The sequence below is a fragment of the Staurois parvus genome, unplaced genomic scaffold, assembly GCF_062004578.1.
Source record: "Staurois parvus isolate SC_StPar_1 unplaced genomic scaffold, SC_StPar_1.0 ptg000714l, whole genome shotgun sequence".
Lineage (NCBI taxonomy): Eukaryota > Metazoa > Chordata > Amphibia > Anura > Ranidae > Staurois > Staurois parvus.
The window spans coordinates 112-13,537 of NW_028318510.1; the positions used below are offsets into that span (position 1 = coordinate 112).

The window sequence follows — 13,426 nt, forward strand, 5'->3', positions numbered from 1 at the left end:
TATTATTGTAGTGGTGTGGGGGAAGCTTGTCAGCTATATATTCCTCCCTTTAACCTCACTGAGAAGATTTCCCTACACTTCCTGTGACACCATTACAATAAGTGGTGAGAGTGGTTGTCACCAAGACAGGAAGTAAGGATAGCACGGACATGGATAATACCCTGAAATGAGGTAATCAGTTGTCTATGCCGCTGAGCATCCAATCACATTGCACATTCCACGTACAACTAAACGTTCAGAACATCTCCGCTGACAACACCACCACTGATAGTGAACCTTCCACCCAATAATAACAACAGACCCCCCTTCTTCTCCTCACCACTCACCCTGACTCCGGACCTCCCGGTGTGTCCGGCTCTTCTTCTTCGCTCTCACTTTCGGCATGGTGACTCCTCTCTTCCCGGACTGATCACCAACAACGTGCGACCGTCCTGAGAGGCGCATCCGCGTGACGCCACCGAGAGCGCCGGAACAGGAGCATGCCGGGATTGGTAGTCCTCTACTTCCAGAGTGGATTGGACGAGGGAAGGCAGTGTGGTGAGTGCAGAGTGGTGGAGGGAGTGGGGTGGGGGGTAGTACCTGGACTTAGGGGTACAGAGACAGGACCCGGGGGGTCAGGACAGACAGGGACCGACCTACCTACCTAGAGCATCGCAGGCCATGTGTACACTCCATGTGTATAGTGTGCCCTCCCCCCCTCATCCCTGTGTATACTCCATGTGTACAGTGTGCCCTCGTCCCTGTGTATACTCCATGTGTACTGTGTGCCCTCCTCCCCCCCATCCCTGTGTATACTCCATGTGTACTGTGTGCCCTCCTCCCCCCCATCCCTGTGTATACTCCATGTGTACAGTGTGCCCTCCTCCCCCCATCCCTGTGTATACTCCATGTGTATAGTGTGCCCTCCCCCCCTCATCCCTGTGTATACTCCATGTGTACAGTGTGCCCTCCCCCCCCCTCATCCCTGTGTATACTCCATGTGTACAGTGTGCCCTCGTCCCTGTGTATACTCCATGTGTACAGTGTACCCTCCCCCCTCATCCCTGTGTATACTCCATGTGTACAGTGTACCCTCCCCCCTGTGTATACTCCATGTGTAGAGTGTGCCCTCCCCCCTCATCCCTGTGTATACTCCATGTGTATAGTGTGCCCTCCCCCCTCATCCCTGTGTATACTCCATGTGTATAGTGTGCCCTCCCCCCTCATCCCTGTGTATACTCCATGTGTATATTGTGCCCTCCTCCCCCCATCCCTGTGTATACTCCATGTGTATATTGTGCCCTCCTCCCCCCATCCCTGTGTATACTCCATGTGTACAGTGTGCCCCCATCCCTGTGTATACTCCATGTGTACATTGTGCCCTCCCCCCTCATTCCTGTGTATACTCCATGTGTACATTGTGCCCTCCCCCCCTCATCCCTGTGTATACTCCATGTGTACATTGTGCCCTCCCCCCTCATCCCTGTGTATACTCCATGTGTACATTGTGCCCTCCCCCCTCATCCCTGTGTATACTCCATGTGTACATTGTGCCCTCCCCCTTCATCCCTGTGTATACTCCATGTGTACATTGTGCCCTCCCCCCCTCATCCCTGTGTATACTCCATGTGTACTGTGTGCCCTCCTCCCCCCATCCCTGTGTATACTCCATGTGTACAGTGTGCCCTCATCCCTGTGTAAACTCTATGTGTAGAGTGTACCCTCCCCCCTCATCCCTGTGTATACTCCATGTGTACAGTGTACCCTCCCCCCTCATCCCTGTGTATACTCCATGTGTATAGTGTGCCCTCCTCCCCCCATTCCTGTGTATACTCCATGTGTATAGTGTGCCCTCCTCCCCCCATCCCTGTGTATACTCCATGTGTACTGTGTGCCCTCCCCCCCCCCATCCCTGTGTATACTCCATGTGTACAGTGTACCCTCCCCCCTCATCCCTGTGTATACTCCATGTGTATAGTGTGCCCTCCTCCCCCCATTCCTGTGTATACTCCATGTGTATAGTGTGCCCTCCTCCCCCCATCCCTGTGTATACTCCATGTGTACTGTGTGCCCTCCCCCCCATCCCTGTGTATACTCCATGTGTACAGTGTACCCTCCCCCCTCATCCCTGTGTATACTCCATGTGTATAGTGTGCCCTCCTCCCCCCATTCCTGTGTATACTCCATGTGTATAGTGTGCCCTCCTCCCCCCATCCCTGTGTATACTCCATGTGTACTGTGTGCCCTCCCCCCCCCCCATCCCTGTGTATACTCCATGTGTACAGTGTACCCTCCCCCCTCATCCCTGTGTATACTCCATGTGTATAGTGTGCCCTCCTCCCCCCATTCCTGTGTATACTCCATGTGTATAGTGTGCCCTCCTCCCCCCATTCCTGTGTATACTCCATGTGTATAGTGTGCCCTCCTCCCCCCATCCCTGTGTATACTCCATGTGTACTGTGTGCCCCCCCCCCCCCCCATCCCTGTGTATACTCCATGTGTACAGTGTGCCCTCCTCCCCCCATCCCTGTGTATACTCCATGTGTACAGTGTGCCCTCATCCCTGTGTAAACTCTGTGTAGAGTGTACCCTCCCCCCTCATCCCTGTGTATACTCTATGTGTACAGTGTGCCCTCCCCCCTCATCCCTGTGTATACTCCATGTGTTCAGTGTGCCTCCTCCCCCCTTCCCTGTGTATACTCCATGTGTACAGTGTGCCCTCCCCCCCTCATCCCTGTGTATACTCCATGTGTACAGTGTGCCCTCATCCCTGTGTAAACTCCATGTGTAGAGTGTACCCTCCCCCCTCATCCCTGTGTATACTCCATATGTACAGTGTGCCCTCCCCCCCTCATCCCTGTGTATACTCCATGTGTTCAGTGTGCCCTAACCCCATCCATGGAGGAGATATACTAGAACTGGTGCAGCTGTGCATGGCAGCCAATCAGCTTCTAACTTCAGCTCATTCAATTAAGCTTCGACAAAACTTGGAATTTGATTGGTTACTATGCAGATCTGCACCAGGTTCTATGTGCACCAGTTTTAGTAATTCTCCCCCATTGGGCACAATCCCCCCTCATATCCCTGTGTGCCCTCCATATGCACAGTGTGTGTACTAACTCCACCCCCCAATCCCTGTGTGTACATACTCCATGTGTATGCATGTGTACAGTGTGTGCCCCCCCCCCCTCGCTTTGTATACTCCATGTGTATGGTTTCTATTAGCAGGAACCTGGGATAATGGAAACAAAGGAGATTTTGTAGCAGACTGCCTTTATTTCACAGTTCTCCTCTTCCTCTCCATACATCATGGTGTACACACTATGGGGGGGAGGGGCTTTACTAAAACTGGTGCACTCAAAATCTGTTGTAGCGGTGCACAATAACCAATCAGTTTCCAGGTTTTATTATCAAACCTTAACTGAACAAGCTGAAGTTAGAAGCTGATTGGCTCCCGTGCACAGCTGCACCAGGTTCCGAGTGCTCCAGTTTTAGTAAATCTTCCTGAGGGTGCAGCTGATCATGGAAATACGTTTGTTTCAATAAATCTCTGTGTTCAGATCTCTTTTCTTAGCATCTGTTTATTTCCTGTGGAATTTTCAAATCTCTATTTACTAATGATGACTATTTCATAACACGTGTTGTATAGTAGATTAGGAGATGTTTTATTTTGGGTTTGGTATGACCTGTCCTTCTTAGGGCTCATGTACACGGGGCATTTGGAAAACTTTTCTGAACGATGGAAACTGACTGCTGGAAAACGTAGGTAAAAAAGTCAGTTTAGCCGCGTTTGCATACTGCGTTTATGTGTGTAACGGAACCGGAACCCAGACCGCACTGAGTTTTTCCGTTATAGCACAACTTCCCCTGTCCGAACACCATCCACGGACCACGCCCTTGAAATCCCTCAGGAAAAAGACAATACCCAGCTCTTCATAATACAGGAAGCCAACAACTCTTTATTTTACACAAACAACATGTTTTATACAGAGGGCGGGGAAACACAACCAGGAACAGGAAATACATCATCAGCCCGCCCCATCCCACCCAGACAAAGAACAATGGGATGAAACACATGGTAAAGGACATTGACCAACCCCCACACCAATACACAAACAGTACATCCCATAATAGTTGGCTGGACAGGAAGACACAGCACAATGGGGGGTAGCACATGGCAAACAGACAATGGACAGCCATGTGGCCTAGACATAGGAACACACACTATACACAAGACTCAGACATTCACATACACACCCTGTACCCCTTAAACAGGCACAGGGTGGGTTAAACATAATGATTTGGGGAGATGATACAGAGGTCCCCCCACCCCCAAAAGTCACTTCCGTCACAATGTGCGTTTGTGTTTAGAAGTGTTTAAAAGATAACCTCAGGAGACCTTCCCAAATGCCCGGAATGCACTGAAAAATAGTAAATAATGAACCATTTCTGACATTTTGAGAAGAATAGAGAGAGCAGAGGCAGAGAGAGCAGTATGTGTTTAGATGACCTGTTTTTTTCTGCTTGTATTCACTATGGACCCCATCATGAGCATAATGCAGCACGTTCTACAATTGTTTCCGTCCCGTGAAACCTGGAACTGACTGCGCTGGTGTACCGGGTTCCATTTGAATACATGGAAAATGCTTTGCATGCGTTTCTGCTGATGGCAGCTGAAGGCTCTGGACAGCATCTGGACATGGAACAGTTAAAAAGGCTTTGAAACGCAAATGCTTATAAACGTGGTTAAACGCGTTTAAAAGCGTTTGAAACGTCAGTAAAATCTACTCCTGACCGCAAGTTTGGTGCGTTCAAAAAAACGTCTGTAAACTCAACTGCCTGTAAGCGATGATGTGCACATGGACACATAGGAAAACATTAGGGAGAGTTCAGGGGCTGTTGAAAAAACCGCTGAACAGCTCCTGAACGTCAGTTTAGTAGCTGCAGTGTACATGAGCCCTTATTGATCACCAGGAGGAATTCTTCATAGTGGTGTCCGTGTGGTTCTTGTACATTGATAGGCCGGCACTCCTCTGAGGAGACATGCAGTGCACCATGTACAGTGCTGGAGATATTAATGGACACAAGCCATTCTATTCACATCAGCCGTGTCTATGGGAGTGATATCGGGATTGCTAGCAATTCCCATCCTCTATATGCAGAACACCGGAGTCTACACATGGGGAATGTATACAGTAATATCTTTGTAGTTTTGGGCCTATAGTGAAAGAAACACAGAATCTCTGGGATTAGTAAATTAATGTAGTAGAATCATTTTTGAAGGAGGGCTGTATGTTAATATTTAGGATGTCATCTCTAAATCTCATCTGAAATGCTGGTTGTCTGGCTTTCTGTGTCCTTGGTACTTTCTGAGGCACTGTCCTGGAACAAGTATGCAGCATGTGAAGTCCGAAATTCTGCACACCTGTTTACAGTCAGTGAGGGGAATCATGGACTCCACTGGAATCATCCAATACTAGGTACATTTTCATACTAATAACAGCCTCCTTAGATGTTCTTTAACCACCTCCCGTCTAGCCGTTGTATATAAATGGCCAGACGGTGGCTCTGCAGGGTCGTGTGGCCGTTTATAAATGGCCTCCCCGCATCCTGCTTGTGTGCGCTCCCTGGGAGCGTGCAGCACCACCATCCGGTGCCCGCTATGTCCTCCAGACACAGTGAAACACCGATCATCGGACGGGACCTCTATATGAGGTCCCGATCATATGATCACTGATGGGCCAATCAGTGATCACATGCAAAGTAGTAAGCAAGTTGTCACTTGTGACATCCTTGCTTACTATGTGTGAAATCTGTGAATGATCACAGAGGTCACATGGTACAAGGCTATTCACAACAGCCTTGTACCATGTGACAAGCTGTGACCAATCACAGCTCACTCAGTAGTTCTCAATGGCTGCAAGAATGCAGACAGAGAGAAAGAGAAATGATTGCTTTTACATCCTATATGGGTGTAAAAAGAATCAGTGTGTAAAAAAAAAAAACCTTCATCACCCCCCAGAAGTAGTACAGTGTCACCATGGTGACACTGTACTGCTAGGGTGACAGTATGTAAAAAAACAATAAAAAAATGTTTAAAAAATATAATTTTTGGTTATAAACTAATTTGGCTTTTTTTTTTTTTTTTTTGCTAAAAAGGTAACGGAATAATTTTTGGCCAAGATTTATGATGACATTTTTGGACTTCTTTTTCTTTTACATAGCAAAAAAAATTAAAATCCCACCAAAATAAAGTTTTATCTGTTTCAAAAAAATGGTAAAAAATTCATATGGGTACAGTGTTGCATGACCACGCAATTGTCATTCAAAGTGTGATAGCACTGAAAGCTGAAAATTGCTCTGGACAGGAAGGGGGTAAAATTGTCCAGACAGGAAGTGGTTAAAGTGGTTGTAAAGGTAATTTTTTTTATTTTAAAGGATAAGTTCACCTTTTCAACAACAATTATAAATGCACATTTTTTTTTTTGTAGGTAAAAAAATGTGCATTTATTATTTTTGTCCAAAGGATCCTGGAAAGCATTGCACCAGTGATCAGTAGATGGCTGATGTCATGCAGGTCTCCTGCAGACCTGTCAGAATATCTGCTTGCCATACAGGATGTATGACCAAGCAGATATTCTGACGGGAAACTTCAATGACACTCCACAGTGCTGTGGTAGTTAATTGAAAACTACAAGCCCACCACTGGTAAGGCTGCCAGGAATTGCAGTTCATTCATTCATGGAAGTCTGTGAATGACTGACGCAGCCATGTGGGCGGAGCCCCGCATGGCTGTGCTGGTTTAAAATCTGACAGACAGTATGGGGAGAAGTCTCCCCATAATATCTGCCAGAGGGGGTGGCGGACACAGCTGCAGCTATGGGAACATGTTCCCAAAGGTGAATTTATCCTTTAAAAGAGAAGTATGGGGTTTGTTCCCCCCCAAGCATTCTTACCTAGGTGGATGCAGCAATGGTCCGATTCTGCGACTATCCCACCCCTGGCTCTAAGTGTGAGAACACAGTGAGTTCTCACAGCTCCTCTTTCCAGTTGCGTTTTGCAGAAACGTACAGCAGTCCATTTAACATGATTTCCTATGGGATAGGTTCACATCTCCGTATTTTCACCAAGTGTGTTTTTTGGAAAGGGTCTGGGACTTTTTTTAAACGCAAAACGTTATGTTTTTGGTTCAATAGACTTCAATGGAGATGCTGCAGAAATGCATGTAGTCCTTTTTTGTAGTGCGGTTTTGACACATTTTTGATGTGGTTTGCATTTTGAATCTGGAAAAAATAATGCAAAGATCATCAAAAACGTGTCAAAAACGCACCACAAAAAGCGCTGTAAAAATGGATTAAACACAAACTGCATAGGTGTGAACCTAGCCGTACTGCTGTCTGCTCCGGCTGCACCCCCAGGCCCGCGCTCACTGCAGCACTGGGCTGTGGAGGGGGAGAGAGTCGCTGGCTCAGGCTCTGAGCAGATCGCTGAGCCAGGTGCCGCTCGAGACTCTGGGGTGGCTTCACCTGGTAGGCTGAGTGATGTCAGCCAACGGCTTCAGCCCGCTGTTGGCTGTAAACGGGTCACAGGAATGCACAATGAACTACACTCCTGTGATCCACAGGAGAAGCAGTTAAAAGAGCTCTGGCTGTACTTCTCCTTTAATGCACTCTCTACATTAAGGTAAAAAAGCCTTTCCTCCTGCTGCTGTCAATCAAGTCCTGTGAACAGAGAGGGGAGGGAGGCACTTTGAAAATAGTTAGCACCTTGTCCTTGGTTTATGAGAGTCTCTGATGACTTTGCTGTGGCCCCCCTCTGCCTCCCCGGAAAGCTGGGCACACAAGGATAGGCTCCAGCACTTTGCGCACTGCTGCGTAGTTGAGTTTTTCCTCCAGGCATTGCTGTTCTGCACCAGTCAGTCATTTCCTGTTTGTTGGTAATCTGGTGATCGTGAGAAAACACTTGCCTGTTATGCTGAAACACCTACCTTGCTGTCTCCCACATACATCCGTGCGTTCTCTCTCCAGTGCTGATGTCTTTGCTTGGTGGTCTTCTGGGTTCAGGATCATCAGCCATCCTGACTGTCCTTGCTAGGATGACTTAAAGTGATACTTAAGTTTTTTTTTTTTTTAATAAATAAAATGACGTCATACTTGCCTGCTGTGTGCAGTAGTTTTGCACACAGCTGCCTTGATACTCTTCTTTTCGGGTCCCTGCTGGCACTCTGGCTCCTCCCCCTCAAACAGTGCCCCCAAGGGAAGCTGCTTGTCCTGGGAGCACCACTATGTGCTTGCTCCTGAGCTGCTGCTTTATGCCTCCACAAAACACAGAGCCGCAGCTTGCCCCCCCGCGCTCTCCTCATCGGCTCACTGGCTGTGATTGACAGCAGCGGGAGCCAATGGGCTCCCGCTGCTTTTTAAACCAATGAGGAGGCAGAGTCCCCATACAGCTGAGGCTTTTGTGAACATCTCCGGATCAGATGGGACTCGGGTAGGATTTGGGGGGGCGCGGCACTGCACACAGTTTTTTTTTTTTTACCTTCATGCATAGAGTGCATAGTGGTAAAAAAGCCTTGAGCCTTTAAAACCAGTTTAAAGTATAACTAAGCAGGGGGTATGTCTTAGACAGCAATGTGAGCGGGGCAGAGCTCTTCTACTCCATCTTGAATTTCTCATCCTGCATCAGGACCCATCCTGCTAAACCTGGCTGATCTTCAAGCTAATAATTCCCTGTACCGTTAAAGCTCCTTCCTGGTGTGCTGCATTTGCTTTAAACCATTACTAATAAGAACAAAGACAACACAGCAACCGTGGACCGTTCCCCCAAGATGGCGCCGGTGTGCAACCACAACGCTCGGTGTAAGAGAAACTCCGGGATACCACCACCCGCCTGGAGCAGTTTGACTTTACAGTTAAGGAATCCAGCAGGCATGATGTCACCCAGGTCCCAGTACCGTCGGTGGCTGTAGTGGATTCCCCTGCTGCAGATTCTCTGGCCTGGGGGGAAGACATTACCTCATGGGGCCTACCACATGGCTCAGTGAGTAATCCTGTCTTGGACTCTGAATCTACCCCTGCAGATTCCCCTGCTCCAGACCCAGCCAACACTAGCAGATATGAAAGCAGTTACATCTTTCTTTTTTGCAGGCACTAGACCGGAAGTTGTCCCAAGGTTTGATTATGTAAGTCCCAGCAGACAAAAGATTCCAGGGGTTTTATTCAAACCTTTTCGGGGTTCCAAAACCAAATGAGGATGTAAGGATTATTCTAGATCTCAAGAGACTGAATCAGTTTCTAATTGTTAATTCTTTTCGGATGGAATCAGCCTGGTCATTAATGGCCTCGTTACAGGATGGAAATTTTCTAGACATCAAGGATTCATACCTTCATGTTCTGATATTTCTCTCTCATCAAAAGTTTCTGCAATTTGCATTTTCAGTTTGTGGCACTACCTTTTGGGTTGACCATGGCCTCTCGAGTGTTCACAAAAATTCTGTCTCCAGTGTTGGGGCAGCTCAGAACTTGGGGAGTATCGGTCTTGTGTTATCTGGACGATCTACCCTCAGGAGTCAGTCTGTTCCAAACTTGAGACAAAACGTGGCCTTTGCGGTTCATACCCTGGGACACCTGGGCTCGGTGCTCAACTTCAAGAAGTTGGCCCTGGAGCCAGTACAAAGCCTGGAGAATTTGGGGATGGTCCTAGACATGGTTCAGGCAAAAGAGTTTCTGCCTCCAGAAAAGAGTCACACCATGAAAGATCAGGCTTGGAGTTTAAAAAGTAGGAAACATCCTCCGATATGTCTCTGCATGAGATTACTGGGGAAACTGGTGTCTTTGTTCGAGGCAGTTTTCTATTCGCAATTTCACGCCAGACCTTTGCAGAGGAACATTCTTTCTGTTTGGAACAAGAAGATTCCAGCACTGGATTGCCGCATGTCTCTGTGCCCTGGGGTACTGCGGGTCTTGAATTGGTGGTTGGAAGTTTGCAATTTTGAAAAAGGGAGATCTTTTCTGCCAGTGGTGTGGAAGCTGGTAACCACCGATGCCAGCCCCTTGGGTTGGGGGGCTACTCTGGAAGGGGCCACAGTCCAGGGGACATTTTGCCCGCAAAAAAGAGTTCTACCTATCAGTCTCCTAGAACTTCATGCGGTGGGGTTTGCCCTGAGATATTGGACGTCCAAGCTTCAGGCTCGGCCGGTCAGAATGCAGTCCGACAATGCCATAGCGGTGGCATACATCAACCAAGGAGGTACCAGGAGCTGGAGAGCTCAGGGGGAAGTAAACCACATTCTGGCTTGGGCAGAAGGGCATGTGCAAACTCTGTCAGCGGTATGCATTCCGGGGATAGAGAATTGGCATGCAGATTACCTCAGTTGCCGGCATTTAGTTCTGGGGGAATGGACCTTGCATCCCGAGGCTTTCTCAGCGGTCTGCTAGCTTTGGGGGTGCCCAGACAACAACTCCCGGATTTGGGATCCTTTCGTGGTAGGGATGGATGCCTTGGTAATATCTTGGGACCAATTTGCCCTAATTTACTCTTTTCCCCCGATTCAACTACTGCCATGTCTCACGCAGGATTCAGAAGGGGGTAATTCCGATGATATTGGTTGCTCAGGCCTAACCCGGGGGGCTTGGTACATGAACAAGTGAAGCTACCAGTGGAAAATCCGTAAGTGCTGCCGAACTGGTCAGACCTGCTGTCTCAGGGACCAATATTGCATCCAGCTTTACGGTCTCTGAATTTGACGCCATGGCTTTTGAGCCCCAAATTTTGAAAGATGGGGGGGTGTCAAGCTTGGCGTATATTTCCTGGTATAAGGGGAAATTTATGATTGGGAGAATTTTGTCTTTTCCCCAGTCAGGAGTGGAGAACCGGTTGGCTGTTGGTACTATTAATACCCAGTTTTCAGCTTTGGACATTTTATTCTAAAGACCCATTTCTTCTCACTCTTTGGTTCGCACTTTTTTGCAGGGAGTGATGTGTACAGTTCCTTTTGTCAGACAGCCCCTGTGTCTTTGGGACTTGAACTTGCTCTTGGTAGTATTGCAGAAACCACCATTTGAGCCTATTAGGGAAATTCCGTTAGTTCTGTTGACTCGGTAAGTGGCAATCACTTCTGTAGGAAGAGTGTCGGAGCTGGCAGCTCTTTCTTCTAGAGAACCGGTTTTGGTTTTTCATCAGGATAAGGTGGTGTCGTGGCCTCATCTCTTTTTTTGCCAAAAGGTGGTTTCTAGTATTCATTTGAATCAGGACATTGTACTGCCCTCATTTTTTCCTTGGCCTCAGTCAGCAAGAAATGGATCTTTACATGCCCTAGATATGGTAAGGGATAAAAGGGTCTTCTTGAGAATGACAGCAAAAATTAGAAAGATGTCTGTTCTGCCAGGACCTAGGAAAGGGCAGGTGGTGTCCAAATCCTCTATTTCTCATCGGATCCACCAGTTAATCATTCAAACCTATGGTTTGAAGGGCAAAGTTCCACACTTTCGGGTGAGAGCATACTCTACCAGGAGTTTGGGGGCATCTTGGGCTATCCGCCATTAGGCGTCAGTTGCTCAGGTTTGCAAGGCTGCTACATGGTCTTTGGTTCATACATTCACAAGGTTTTACCAGGTGTATGTCAGAGCCGTGGAGGATTCTTCTTTTGGCTGCAGTGTATTACAAATGGCTGAGTAGGTCCTTTTGGGATTGATGGTGGTGATTATTATGGTGTCACCCACCCCTCAGATTTTTATTGCTTTGGGAAATTCCACATAATCATCATTATAGCCTGCTCTGTGTTCCTAGATGTACGATAAAGAAAATTGATTTTTTTTCTATATATTTACCTGTAAAATAAATTGTTTTGAGTAAATCACTGGTCACAGAATTTTCTTTCTGGAATTTCATTGCTTGCTACAAAAACTGAAGTACTTCTGGTGTAGGAGGGGTTATATAGGGGAGGACTTCCTGTTTGATTGGTCGGCCAGTGTCCATTCACTTATAGGTGGCATATAACCCACATGGTCATTATTATAGCCTGTTCTGTGTCCCATGATGTATGCTAAGAAATGAGTTTTACCAGTAAGTATGTAGCAAAAAATACAATTTGTTCAATATCTTCAATTACGTCATGCTCTACAGACTCGAGAATCATTTAAGTACAATCCCTCTACAATCTGTTCCATTGCTATTGCTACATCCTTTACTAAGTGAGGGTTGATAGGGGATTTATATTAATAATAATAATATTAATAATATATTTATGTTATAGCTAGGATACAAGTGAATAGCCTACGTAATTGGCAACAGGATATAACATCACTGGATGATGAAGAGTGCACTCAGGCACTGGAAATGTTGCCAAAGGTTTCTCTCCCCTTCGCATCATTTGACTTAGCTATTCATAGTCCATAAAGTACATTATACTCCACTGAAACTCCACTCTTGTGGGGGAAGCAACATCTCCACAATGCCCTAGACTTACCTCAGCCACAGGATCTCTTATTCACAATTGTTGCGAAGCCCAAAACTCCATCGTTAATAGGTGTTTATGTTTGAAACTCTTAATTTACTCGGCTCTACTCAGGTTCTGTTAAGCTTTTGTCCCCTGCTCCCCATTAAGGATTGGCACCATTGGTGAGGGGGGGAGCGGGTACCCGATTTTGACAGGGACCCACTTCCTCTGCGATCGCCTAAGGCGATCGGAAGCGGAAGTTGTCCTCCTCCCTCCCCGTAGTCTTCTGGGACTCGTGACAGGTCCTAGAAGACTACGGGGCCATTCACAAAACACAACGCTTCTCGCACATGTGCAGTGGGCACCTGGCTGTGAAGCCGCAAGCTGGGCGCCCACACTGTAGATGCCGTCGCAGCGGAGAGAAGACGGTGAAACCAGCCATGGTGAGAACATCGCTGGACCGAGGGACAGATAAGTGTCTGTATTTTACAAGTCAGAAGCTACAGTTTTTGTTGCTGCTGACTTTTATTTTTTTTTTTCAACTGGAATTCTGCTTTAATTTTTTTTCCAGACTGAAAATGCATCTAATGTGGACAAGATCCCTATATTTAGTTCGTAAACTCATTTTGCAGAAATGAATTTCACCTACACCTCCTCCGTATGATCAGTGGTGTGAAGCACTAAATTTTACACTGAGGAGAGAAGAGTTAATGCACAAACATAGAGAATGCTCCCAAAAATTTTTAAAAAACGTGGTCCTGGTGGCTAGATTGTAATCAATCATCCCACTCATCTTTTTCTCAGGGTGTCATAGGGGACAGTTAAATGATGTACATTGCTACTTAAGTGAAGAATTTTTAAAATGTACTGTATGTTGAGTACTCTGCATGGGTTGCTACTCCTACATCTGTTATTTAGACCTAATTGGTACTATTTATGGTATTGAAGGCGGGTGATCCATCTCTTATGGTGTATGATAAATATTGTATATGTTCTGTATGATCTAACATT

General features: G+C 46.9%; 1 protein-coding gene across 1 annotated transcript in view; it reads left to right on the forward strand.

Annotated features, from left to right (window-relative positions):
- The first annotated feature begins 459 nt into the window (after positions 1-459).
- The window catches only part of IPO11 (importin 11), a 661,807-nt gene continuing 648,840 nt past the window's right edge, over positions 460-13,426 (forward strand). Inside the window, exon 1 of the mRNA XM_089653447.1 lies at positions 460-537. The gene's annotated coding sequence lies outside the window, so the exon portion shown is untranslated. The remainder of the gene's footprint in view (positions 538-13,426) is intronic.